We start from the raw sequence: 14,284 nt of genomic DNA on the forward strand, positions 1-14,284 counted from the left end.
CTAGCAACCAAGTTGTAACTCTAATATAAATATGACTCAGCTCATAATAATATTTCATGACCGAATAATGTCACCTTTGACATGGGCCCTCTGGTGATTCCCACTCCTACTACTTACCTAGAATTTTTATTGGAAAGCATCAGTGTTGAAACATTGTACTTATCTCTCCACTAACAATAAAACTGTGGTGGCAATTTGGATATGGTGTAATTAGTCGGCGCTTTATTACACCTATCAACAGTAAAATGTATACTTATCAGTTCTCAGAACTACGACTTTAAAAATGGCCCACCATCAGCACAACACACTCAAAAAGTTTCTTCTCATTACAATAAAACCAGTCATGACTATATACTAAACGCTCTCTTTCCACTTTGTCAGTAATTAATTAATCAATTAAAGATCTCTGTCAACTGCATCAAGCTCGATCAATGTGATCAATATGCAAACAGACATTAAAGCAACGCTTACTGGTGGAAAGGAGTAATAAAAGTGACAAATGGTCATAAAAGCACAAAAAGGCCAATTTCCTTGGCAAAAGCACTGAAACCGGAGGGGGGGGGCACAGAATGCATTTGTAGTGTTGCTTGCTTAGTTTGATCTGACTGAACCCCTGACCTTAAAAAGCACTTCACCACTTGAGCAACGGACATCAATGTTGAGAAGTGAACTAACTTTCTAGGCAATCAGACCTACAATTTTCATCTGGAGAGGGAAAAAAAAAAAGAGAAAGATTTCCATAGACTTACAATAAAGGAGAGACACAAGCTGAATCTAAACACTAGAATATTAAATGGGTGCTTAAACCTTTTCACGTTACATGCTTTTTACCAATTGGATAGCCAACTGATCACAAAAAGAACAACAGTAAACACCCTACAACAAAGCGGGTCAAATCCTGCTTCTGAAGGTCCATTATCCTGCTGATTTTAGCTCCAATCCTAATGGAACATATCTGATCCAGCTAATCAAGGGCTGTGTCCGAAACCGCCCCATACCCTTAAACAGAGCACTGTTTGAGGGGACAGCCATTTGTAGTGGTGTCTAAAACCATAGTGGACATTGTCGAGTGCACTAATTCAATCCCATAATGCACCGCAATAAAACGTGTACAACTGAAGAACACTCAACAGCTAGAGAATGTATGCATAATGTACCCATAATGCACTGTGAGGGTTGTGCCGAATTAATTCCCGAGTCTGACCAGAAGATGGTGCCCACAGCTTAATCATCCATCCATCCATCGATTTTCCAAACCGCTTGTACAATGTGGGTAGTGTAATATCATACAGGTATAAATTCCTTTTTAATTGATTATCAAATCGTTTAATTAAGGTTTATACATGACAGAGTTAAAGATGCATCTTTTCATTACTACTGGAGCTGCCAGTTTGCTAAGTTTCAAATGATTATTAAACAGCAAGCTCAAACTACGCAAAAGCGGCAGCAGTTCCGGCACACTCAGTGTCCTAAATTCACTCCTTCAAGTGGACTATATTAGTGGAGTAATGTAGGGAATAGTGGGTATTAGGGTGATTTCGAAAAATTCTAAGGTCTTCAAACTTCCAGGTAGTGTGTCAGGGCAGTCTGGAGCTAATGTTCCCTTCAAGTGAAGTCGGAAATATCGTAATTACCAGTTCTGATCACATAAAAGACAAAGCAAAGTCACATTTACAATTGGGAAACTCTGATCAGATATCTTCAACGCTGCTCCCAGAGACCCACTGTTCTACAAAGTTTATATCCAACCTGCTTCAGCACACCTGCTTGTGATTTTCAAGCAATCCTGAAGAGCTTGATTAGCTGGTTCAGGTGTGTTTGAATACGGTTGGAGCTAAACTCTTCAGGACAGTGGGCACCCAGGAGCAGGATTGAAGACCTAATGTAAAGAAAACCAGGCTGATTACATCAGAGATGGCAGAGATGGCAGAGAGGAACAGAGACTCACGTTGCGTTTTCAGTGAATTCAGTGTGAGTTTCACTTTATAACATGATCTCTGTCATATTTTGTGATTGTTTCTGTGTGAAATACAGACTGAACGGAATGTCAAAACATCCCACCGCTATATGGCCAGATGATACACAACCTATGTTTTTTTGACTGCATAAAGCAAACCAGCGTTTCGCTAGTGAAGTTTTGATGGATGAGGATTGGAATCAAGGTAAAGATGATTTGTGCTGATGTACAGGAGTCGTACAGTAAGCACGCGTGAGTCCGTTATATTGATGCGCAGACAAACCATGTATGTGCGCTCTCAAAGCACTGATCGCATTAGGATTGTATTTCTGCACAGACATATTTCAGTACGTTTATATCGTTTCCACAAACATTCAGGATAATGTTTTTATCTGTCATGTGTATGTTCCGGTGTTTAGTAATTCTGAATGGATCCGTGTACTGTAGTAGGTATATGCAGTCAGGTCAAGGCGGTTGGTTTAGGGTTGTTTTTTTCCTCCATGTGGTTCTGTTCGGTATCGCAACTTTACTCATCTAAAACGCAAACAAGCTGTTTGCTGTTGCAAAGTACATATACACTATGAATTCTGAAAAGTTTTTTTTTTTTTTTTTTTTTTCCCCCCATGGGTGCTTTGGTGTGAATAAATTTATGAATTATATCTTTAGTTATTTGGTGTCCTTTTGGAGTGTACTTTTTTGGAAAGACACCTAAATTTACCTTGAAAAAAGCTTGCAAAAAATACAGTTTTGTGGAAATCACCCTTCAATCTGATGAGTTACTTTGCTGGATATAACAAATAATGACAAAATGTGTTAAGCAAGATAAACGCCTGGCTCGGAAGTGAGCTTCCGGGCTTCCGAACTTCCACGCGAAAATGTCTGCAGGACGTCGACACCTCACAACTATAAAACTGCAAAACACAAATCCTGGCAAACTATCACATTGGGTAGTTTCTCCCATTCACTATGATAACAGTTTTTATGAATTATACATCAGTATTGCTCAGTATTGTTCCATACATTTCCCTATCCTCATTTCTCGAATTCACAATGCATCTCAACACTTCACATTAATGTAATAACCCTGTGTGCTCTAAAAAAAATGTTTTCTGTCTCTTGATATTAATGTTGCAGGCTTATGAACGGGACAAGCTACAAGCTTACAAACTAGGGCTGGGACAATTACATCAAATCTCGATTCGCGATACAAAGACTCTAGAGTGATTCTGATATTTTCCGATGTATCACGATTCTCTCTTGAATCAATTCTGAGCTTAGTTTTTAAACAGCAGATGGTACTACTATACGTGCCTTATAAACACTCGTACACTGCCTGCTTCCAGTTCCTTTACACACACCACTTAAACCAAAAATAATCATTCATAAAGTTCGAAAAGGTTAAAGCGAATTACAAATCTCGCATCATAAAAACATTCTGAGCCGAGATGCAAGTATATACAACCACTTACATGACTCAGCCTAACGCACGAGTGCTGTCCAGCAGTCGTCTTCGTGAGCGTTTGAGAGCATGCGGTTAAACTAGTCTAGAGCACCATCTGCTGTTAAAACTAAGCTCAGAATTCGATTACAGAGAGAAAATATCAGGATCAATCCAGATTCATTGTATCGATCGAGAATCGATGTTTCGTCCCAGCCCTATATGAAACACGTGATGTTAGACAGAATGCATGTCTTGTTTTTAATAAAAGAAAATGTAAATAGTGTCTAATACCATCAACCCCCCAAAAGAGAACAATAAAAATGGTCCATTCAACATGTGCAATATAAATGGAAGTGTGAATAGATGAATAAATGACTTAAATTTTTGGGTAAATAATTTCTTTTAAAGGAATATTCTGGGTTCAATACAAGTCAAGCTCAAACAACAGCATTTGTGCTTCAAGCATAATGTTGATTACCACAAACATTCCTTTCATTATTATTTCAATTTAAAAAAGGTTGTAATTAGGATATAACTTTACACACAAAAGGTTAGGAAGTGATCTTTCCACACTAAAATCATTTTAACATGAATGTTCATATATTGTGGCTACACTATTAAAATGCCACTTCCATTGTAAGTGCCTTATTTTAATTGTAATTTTTATTAATTTACTTATTTATTAATTTATTTATTAAATAACAAGGACAGAAAAGTTTTCTGATTGAGCTTAGCTGCTGATTGTGTTTAGCTTTTACTGAACCTGTAAAATTTATTTCCTGCTTTTTTTTTTTTAATAAGGCCTGCAGTGTGACATCAAATTTTTCAAATGATTAAATACGCAACAGAGCAACTTGGGACTCAATGTCATATATTTGCTGAGAAGTGTGTCATGATTACAGTGTTAATGATATGACCATCTGTTTTAGTCCATATATTAGATTCATGTACAAGACAGCTATAGGGTGACATAAGGAGGACAAGACTTCTATCACACGCACGTACGTTAATACATTCACAATCAGATTATGGACTTTATCATATCAGAACTTACGGAGGGCTGTGTCAGTAAGCGGTCAGTACAAATTCCCACATATAAAGCAATAAATTATACCGAACTCACAATGGAATGCCATTGTGTCATTTTTTTTTTTTTTTTCCCCGTGGTCAATATTTATACAGCAATCCAGCTACATTAAAGCCTTTATATTTAAAATAATGCATGACTATTAAAGATTTAAATAAAGAGCAGCATTGTTGGACTACACAATGAAGAACTATAAGAATCAGTGACAGAATTCCTGCCACATCAAACACAGCTCTACTGAATTCAGACTTCGTTCCAGGTATCACTGGTAGATGACAGTAAACTGAGCATGCTAGGGCAAGTCAATCCTTCACCAGATACTAGTCTCGGTAACTTCTCACTGAGACGAATGTGACGAAATGGCAACTTGAAACGACAGCACAGGCCCAAGTGAGGGACTGGACATTAAGTAGCACAAACCAAAGGGCTTTTGGTGTCAATGATCACTGAACGCGTGTAACACCAGACTACATCCAGGTACCGTGGGACTTGCTTATGAAAACAACATTGGCTGTATCACTGCAGAAAATGTGACCGTCATTCTCGCGGTCAGCAAAACAGTCATGTGACAATAAATACAAACAAAAACACCTTTTTGATTCAGCAGTAACTTAAGAACAAAAACTGGGAGGTTATTTACAACTTTTGCTTTTCAGTCCATTTTCCTAAACAGAGTGTTTGCATGTGAGCAGATTCTTTGTAAGGCCGAGCTGCTTCGCTGTGGTGAATTGTGATGAATAGGTCAGATCTGAACTCCTCTGGAGAGGCTGCCATTGATGCAACTGAACTCAACCAATTCTCCTGTGTCTCATTAAACCACTTAAAGTGAAAATTGGTCTCCTACTATTATGAGAATCATTCAGCAGAGCTGCAGAAGCAGCAGAAAGGCAATGTTCAGAATTGAAAAAGCTTACTAAATACTGTGTGTGCAGTATATTATGCATACTGCTTAATATATTTTCTACTGTTTATATTTCAATAATCATTTTGCATAAGGTAGGAAGTGGTGCCCATTTATCATTTAAAAAAAGAAAGAAAAAAAAATTACTAGCTTGTATTTTTTTGTGTAAATATCTGTTTTAACTGTCGGTCATCTGGTCAAATAATGAGTGAAGAAAAAATTAAAATCACACGGGAAATGAAAGGTGCATTCTGCACAATTTTGCACATATTGTGCTCTGCCAAAATGTGTATGCTAGGTACTCCTTTGATACAGAAAATGTGAATACCGTGCACAGTATACATATATACTGCAGAAAAAAAGTACACTGTAAAAATTACTAATTTTAACTGTAAAAAAACTATACAAAATACAAAAAAACTGTTCACTGGTTTACAGTAACTTCACTTACCATATATGGGGAAAACTAATATATCTAAACTTAAACTTCATGTAATTTTACAGTAAAATACTGTTAAATGTACCATTTTTGGAAGTTAAAAAAAATAAAATAAAAAATCTTATAATGAAAAGCCATAAACTGACATTCCCAAAATTCCCTGTGTGACACCTCACATTTTATGTTTTTTCCCCTCCATTTTAATAAATGTTTCTTTTCTTTTTCAGTTGTGTACATTAGGGTTTTCTGTTACATTTTATGTTGTTAAATTAATGTTTATTGCATTATTTAAGAGTCATATGTGTTACCATGATAGTGTTTGTATTCGTGTGCATGACACTATATGCACCTTCAATTTTTTAGTATTTACCCCAGCCTGTTGAAAAGCTACTTTTGATAAACTTCATGTGCTTTTTCTTTCCCCCTTGTGTTATTATGGTGGCTTTTAGTATATGTTAACAGAGCAGCAAGGCCTGTGCAATTTTTTTTTATTATTATTTTTTTTTTTTCCCCTAAATTACAATTTTGAATTGTAAGATGTGTTTATATTTTTACTGTATATTTATAGAATTTTATAGCATTTATATAAATCAGTGAGACACTGATTTATATAACCCCCCCCCCCCCCCCCCCCCCGTAAAACAGTTATTTTGCTATTCCAAACATAGTCCAAGTGTCTTTGGGTGGATGACAATACAACATTATTTACTAAGCATTGCAATACAATTCGTTGTTCGAACATATCTGATTGAACATGACTGTGTAGCCTATTTGTGACCTTGGACCACAAAACTAGTTTTTGTATTTGTAGCAATAGCCGATAACACATTATATGAGTCAAAATTATCAATTTTTCTCTTATGCCAAAAATCATTAGGATATTAAGTAAAAATCATGTTCCGTGAAGACATTGTAAATTTCCTACCGTAAATATATCAAAAGTTTATGTTTGTGAGTGGATATGCGTTGCTAAGGACTTAATTTGGACAACTTTAAAGGCGATGTTCTCAATATTTTGATTTTTTTTTGCACTCTTAGAATCCAGATTTACAAATAATCTCCTATCCTAACAAACCATACATCACTGGAAAGCTTATTTATTCAACTTTCAGATGATGTATAAATCTCAATTAAAAAAAAAAAAAAAATGACCCTTGTGACTGGTTTTGTGGTCCAGGGTCACATTTAAAATGCTGTAACTTTTAACATACTTTAAGTTTTTCACATTTCATTTATTTATTTATAATAATTTTGCTGTTCAGGAATAGTCCTGTTGTGAGACAAAGACAGGTTTAAAACTAAAGAAGAAGAAAATACCACGTAGCCCCTTAAATAATATGAGCTCAAAAATTATACAAGTATTACACAGAAAATAATAGTTTTAGACGCCGTGTAACACGTCACACTGCTGTCACTGCGTGACATGTCATGTCAACTAGGCTAACCCTTTACAGCTGGAAAAGCATATCTGTAGTACTTCGTACTAACTTGATAAAAGCTCGCACAACTGAGGAAGTTCGAATCCTCAGTTATACAGTCAACATGTTAAAGCAGCAGGTTAGCCTTGGGGATAAAGTAGCCAGGACTGAAGGAAACTAGTTAGTTTAGCAGCTCTTATATTGACTCGAGTAAGATGGCTGGACCCATGTGAAAACAAAACAACTTTCTGCCACCAAACGTCGGTGTGACGTTTACTAAACAGCGTCGTCAACACTTTCTCAACTGAAACCATCGGCATACAAACTTATTCTATAACCCAGATTGATATTTTTCTCGTTACTTCCTCGTTGTTCTTTAAAGTCCCGTATGAAATGTAATACTTGCGTTTATTCTAAGGGTGAGGGAGTTATCTGTCATTAGTTAAAGACCTCGGTCAAATTAAAGACGTAAAGCCGCGGAATGATATATGCGCGCTCACAGACTTTATAACAATCTGTCATTAGAATGTTTCAATGTTACTCTTCACACTCACACAGGCTGCAACTATCGCCACTTTCCAATGAAAACCAAAACAACACTTGTTTTTCACTTCAAACATCAAAATAGCGCGCCTTTTACAAAAACATAAACTATAAACACCAACATATAAACAAATAATCACGGCGGAAAGCGAATGGAATGATGAAGAGTAGCGAATGCTTACGGAATTGATGCAATTCTTTTTTCCTTTCCAGCTTCCAGCCAACTTAATTCAGAATGTAATCCAAGAAGAAACTTTTCCCAAAGCTCTCATGTGGATTAAGCGTTTGGTACGATATTTCAGGTCGAAACATTCCTCATTTGGGTGAAAGAAGCATAGTTTTCCTCGATTATATGAATTTTAAAGTTGTAGCGTTTACTCCATCATGGTGGCCATGTTTAAGAGAGACCGAAACACTGCCTGTCACGGCAACGGACAAATAGACCCAATTTAACGTTTAAGACAGTGTTACCGCTTTAAAGCGCGCACAACTCGTACAGAACATCTATAAACCGAATATATGATGTGTGATGTGCTAAACATGCAAGTTATTTCTGTTAAAAACTGCAAGGAGATATTTTTAAAAAGTCTCACTGACCCTGCGGAGTAATACATGAGGACATACTCAAGGTAAAAAGTCTTCTCAGTCGTCAGCGGTGGGCGGTAAAACGCGGAAGTAGATTCTGGAAATCGAGCTGGATTGAGTCCATGTCGCCTATCAGCATAGAAAGGGCAGTATTACTTCACTCAGACCCTTTTATCATTTCCTATCGCAAAAAAACAACAAAAACAAATATTTTCAGTTCTTAACTGACGTTTCTTAAATGTCTGAAAATTATGCATTTTAGAACATCACAAATTACCAAATGTTAGTAGCCTACTACTAATGTGTAATATAAGGTGTTTTTTTTTCTTCTTTTTACAAAGTAAACCCTTTACTTTCTTTGTTAATAGGTTGCATATATTGTGTAAAATGCTTTAAGTTACAGTCGCATTTTTGACTGACATATGAGGCTGTATTTTTTAATTTCCATTATTCTGTATCACCCCACCAATATTACACTATATGTGCTATACACACTATTCTGAATACATACTGAAAGTAAATTAAAAAAATAAAATAATCACACTAAGATATATACATCTACTAAAGAATAATATTAAGGGGAATTGGGAAAACAAGACATTTAAATGCACAGATTCCACATATTTATGATTTTTAAATACCGGGCAGTAATAATCACAAGCTCATCAGTTTCCAGATCAGCTATTTTCTTTAAGCAGACATATACCTTTTCTCTTTTATAATGAACATAATTAGCTAATCCATGCATTCTGTCATTTTATTCAGTTTATGCTGTCATTATAATTAAAGAATATTCCTAGCAGCAATGTAGACAAATTCAACAGATAAACGCACAGTATTCCATTTACATATCAGTTGATAATTTGTCCTCAATTATTTTCAATTTTTGTTGTAACTAAAGAAAATAAACCCCACAATAAAGGAATAAAACACATAAAAGCAGTGTTTTATATAAGTACATCAGTAATTCTGTGTTCTTTTCTCCTAATAAAAAAAGAGGCTCATTAAAGGTCAAGGATTCTAGGGAAGATGTCCAAAGCAGTCCAGGTGCAAGAGGAAATGAGCTCCTTGGTCTGAAAGAAGCACCAGTGTTTGAAAGACAGTGTCTCACTGATGCTTTCATCACTCTGCTTCAACACGTTTCCTCTTTCCCGCTTTCTGAATGATCCATGCTGTGTGTGAGAGAGCTAGCGCATGGGACTGGTTACAAAAGGGTGTCCTCAGTGTTTAACAAGTAATAAAATTAATTATTTTCAGTAACAAATACTTCAGAATTTTTAAGGGGTAAATTTACAATACAGAATCTTTATAGATTAACATGTTCTGCCCCTAAAATGTAATTTAAAAAGGAAAAAATAAAGTAAAAGAACAATAACTACACTATCTATATAAGTCCTTAACAACTGCACGTTATTTTCAATAACTTCACAAATAATAACAAGGACTTCTTATAGACATTTGTGACCCTGGACCACAAAACCAGTCATAAGGGTCAATTTTTTGAAATTGAGATTTATACATCATCTGAAAGCTGAATAAATAAGCTTTCCATTGATATATGGTTTGTTAGGATAGGACAATTTGGTCGACATACAACTATTTGAAAATCTGGAATCTGAGGGTGCAAAACAATCAAAATATTGAGAAAATTGCCTTTAAAGTTGTCCAAATGAAGTCCTTAGCAATGCATGTCCACTCACAAAAATTATTTTTTGATATATTTACGGTAGGAAATTTACAAAATATCTTCATGGAACATGATCTTTACTTAATATTCTAATGATTTTTGGCATAAAAGAAAAATTGATAATTTTGACCCATACAATGTATTGTTGGCTATTGCTACAAATATACCTGTGCTACTTATAACTGGTTTTGTGGTCCAGGGTCACATTTGGTCTAGGAGAAAAGACTATCACAACTTCCATTTCATGCAGACTTTAATTACACTTAGTCAACTTAAGTCAGCATAAAACTGCAGAAAAAAACAGCAATCAGGCCCTTTGCTTTTGCACAGTATTAAAACATTACAAAAATATAGTCAGTTCAGTCTGTAATGAGTGAAATTACACAAAACTTTCTCTATGTCTGTCAATTTAAGCCTCTTTGATGCTGAATAAAGTGGTTCTCCCCAGTGTTTCCTGAGTGAAAACAACCAATTTCTGGCCTAATTATTCTTTTTTGTTAGCAGAAGAAGTGCTAAAGCTTAATGTAAATTGTGTGGTATTCGCTCAGTTCACAAAGACTTCTATTTAATGCGCCCCGCTGGTTAATGAGAGGATGTACAGGGCCTCAGTTTGATGAGACACTTGTCTCATAATTGGTGGGAATGTATTATGTGAAGGGGAAAATAAACAGTTTAGGAGAAAAATAATTAAATAAACAAAAATACATTTGAATCTACAATCAAGATCATAGAATTACATTAAAGGGTTAGTTCACCCAAAAATAAAAATTCTACCATCATTTACTCACCCTCATGTCGTGAGTAAGACCCTTAAGACTTTTGTTCATATTCGGAACACAAACTAAGATATTTTAAATGAAATCTGAGAGCTTTCTGTCCGTCCATTGACAGCTACGCAACTACCACTTTGATGCTTCAAAAAGTTCATAAAGAGATCATAAAACTAATCCATGTGAATTGAGTGGTTTAGTCCAAATTTTCTGAATAGACACGATTGCTTTATTCTTTGTACAGATTTAATTTAGGCTTTTATTTACATATAAACATTCATCAACGTACACATCAGTTATGGTAAACGGAAGCTCAAGCATGGTCATGTCCTTCATGTCCTTCCCTATTCACCTTCCCTATTCAACTTATGGAACGAACGCGGCACCAGTTCCATTTTTTCCGTAAGTAGAATAGGGAAGGCGTAGGAAATACGAAAGTGCGGTTTTGGCGGAACCACTTGGAAGGCGATCATTTGTTTATATAAAGCATATACATTTACATTTTTTCCGAAAATGACCGATCGTTTCGCTAGAATAGACCCTTATTCCTCGTCTAGTATCGTTTAAAGCCCTTTGAAGCTGCACTGAAACTGTAATTTTGACCTTCAACAGTGGAGTCCATTGAAGTCTACTATAAGGAGAATAATCCTGGAATGTTTTCATCAAAAACCTTAATTTCTTTTCGACTGAAGAAAGAAGGACATGGACATCTTGGATGACATGGGGGTGAGTAAATCATCAGGAAAATTTTATTTGAAAGTGAACTAATCCTTTAAACCAATGAGGTTCATTCTCGTGTGTTACAAAGCACATTTGAGCTTCCGCAAGAGGTTTGTTCTCATGTGTCAAGCAGGTTCAGTTGAGCTTCTGTTCATGTTCGCTGATCAATGTTTACATGTAAATAAAAGCCTAAATTCAATCTGTTCATCATATAAAGTGATCGAGTCTCTTCAGAAAATAATTAAACTGCTCAATTCATATGGATTAGTTTTACCATCTCTTTATGAACTTTTTGAAGCATCAAAGTGGTATATGCGTATAGTTGTCAATGGAGGGACAGAAATCACCTAGATTTCATTAAAAATGTCTTTATTTGTGTTCCGAAGATGAACGAAAATCTTATGAGTTTGGGACAATATGTAGTAATATAGTAAATGATGACAGAATTTTTATTTTTGGGTGAACTAGCCCTTTAAGGCACTGTTTACACCTGGTATTAAGATGTATTTTGGTCGATCAGATCACAAGTAGACAAGGGAGACAGATACACCTGGGGCCGTATTCACAAAACACCTTAAGGCTAAAAGTAGCTCCTAACTTGATTAAGGAGAAACTCTTAAAAATAATGGTCGTGTCACTCCTAAATTTAGGTGTTTCACAAAGCATTTTAGTGCTAAAACTAGCTCCTAAATCAGTGAAAAGTTAGGAGTAGTCAAGAGGACTCCTAACTCAAGACCAAATTACAAACAATCCTAAAATGGTTGTTGCCGGTGTTGTGCCAAATTCTGACCCCCGCCAGATTATTCACCCTCCAAATCCCCAAGTTAGGCTGGTTTAGGATTAAGCATTCAGGTAGCGGCTTTAACGAGGGGGGGGGAGGGGGGGGGGGGGGGGGGGGGGTAATCATTTGGAGGGGAGTCGAAATTAGGCACAACACCGGCAATCCGCCTCAGCAATCTGCCCAGAGACACTGTACAACATTGAGGCAATAGAGTGCTGAGCCTTTTCTTCATAAATACAATAAATATTTTAGCGATTTTAATCTGCGATGACATAACATAAGGGTTCATGTATATACAGGCAAAATGTATTGAATGATGGAGAATAAAACATTGCAGTCAAGTTGAAAATAATATATTGTTTGTGCTGATAGCCGTGTGGGCAGCTCAGGTGACCCGAGTTCAGTTCCAGCTCGTGGACCTTTCCCGATCCCATCCTCCCTTTCTCGCCCCCACTTCGCTTCCTGTATACTCACTGTTCTATCATAATAAAAAGCCAAAAATAAATATTTGAAAATAAACAAATAATTAAATAAAAACGAAAATAATGTCCGATTACCTGTGGTAGTTTTTTTCACAAATTCACACTTACAAATGATCGAATAAAGTAAAAGAGTAAAATAAGCATATTTGGAGTGCTGTCCGAGGGTATCGAGGGCTCAGAGCTCGGAATTTATCCCAAACCCAGAGTACTCCCTTGTATCCTGGGAACAGGAACCAGCCGAGTGTGAGGAGTCAGGGTGGCAGAGGGATGCAGAAAACTGTCTAGGTGACTAGGTGAGTCGGCTGTGTACATATGCCTCCTCTCGAAATGATTAGATAGACCATTTGAACGTACTCCTCCCAAACTTTGTTTATAAAACATCATTTGTTGCTTGAATTCTGCAATCTTTCAAGATGCAGTAAGAGGCTGACAATTAGCTGAACATATACTTGTTTAATTAGTGACACTTAGCCTATACATTTTAAAATCTTTGTTTGAATATTGCAACATTTTTTAAAATCTTTATTTGAATGTGGCAACATTTTTATTTTAAAATCTTAAATTGAATATGCCAACATGACACCTTGTTCTACAATATTTCTATGATTAAATCACTGACAGAAACCCCTCGCCTATCAGCCAATCACTGTGGGCATAGTCATAGACATAATAAATACATTATACTGTGAGAGTGTGTTAGAAATCATAAATGGTAGGAAAACATTGTGCTTGGCACGTTCTTCAGAGAGTAGGAGAGTAATGCATTCGACCACATGAGTGTCTAAACTACGAAAGCAATCCGGTCCAATGTGTTTTTGACTACCTTCAAAACGGAGTGGAAAGACTCCGTTTACACCTGTACACTGTCGTCCACTTGTAATCCAATCAAAAACGCATCTTAATACCTGGTGTAAACAAGGTCTTTGATAGACATGTTGCTATGTAGTACTTTGTACCTAAAATGGGTTGCTAGTGTGGTTTATGAATGGTTGCTTGGAAGCTGCATGATTTGAGATATCATTCATAGAAATAGTCCACAAAGTTTAATGCTTAAATCACCATGAAATCAAAATTGACAGTTCTTCCTTTTTATTGAATATTGCAGCATTTATTACAAATTATTTATCCATGCACATAGTTTTTTTTTTTTTTTTTTCTTTACATTCATGTGTCCTCAGTCTTTAATCAAATAACTTCCCTTCCTGCTTGCAGCTTCATCTCTTCTGTTCTCTGATGACGTGTTTACTGGCACGAGGGCAGGACAATAACCTCCAGCAAACTGTCACTAACATGAGATCACAGCAATAGCAAACCACAACGATTCAACGATCCAATCAATTTCTGATGAATTGTTTAAGTTTTTAACGCCATGTTAGCATCAGGGCTATTTACATGGCAAACACAAGGTCAATATCACAATCCCAATTCAAATCAAGTCCTGCCCTACATTTTTTCTTGTTCAAGAAGCTGTTT

General features: G+C 36.1%; 1 protein-coding gene across 10 annotated transcripts in view; it reads right to left on the reverse strand.

Moving 5' to 3' along the window:
- Nucleotides 1–8,339, reverse strand: part of kmt2ca (lysine (K)-specific methyltransferase 2Ca) — a 151,719-nt gene extending 143,380 nt beyond the window's left edge. For 3 of the 10 annotated variants that reach the window (XM_051883028.1, XM_051883020.1, XM_051883021.1), the window contains exon 1: nt 7,969–8,336. The gene's annotated coding sequence lies outside the window, so the exon portion shown is untranslated. Of the gene's footprint in view, nt 1–7,968 lie in introns of all 10 variants that reach the window. The other 7 variants (XM_051883025.1, XM_051883019.1, XM_051883026.1 and 4 more) reach the window with 5 other exon arrangements.
- Nucleotides 8,340–14,284: the final 5,945 nt, after the last annotated feature.

Source organism: Ctenopharyngodon idella, chromosome 23 (assembly GCF_019924925.1).
Source record: "Ctenopharyngodon idella isolate HZGC_01 chromosome 23, HZGC01, whole genome shotgun sequence".
Lineage (NCBI taxonomy): Eukaryota > Metazoa > Chordata > Actinopteri > Cypriniformes > Xenocyprididae > Ctenopharyngodon > Ctenopharyngodon idella.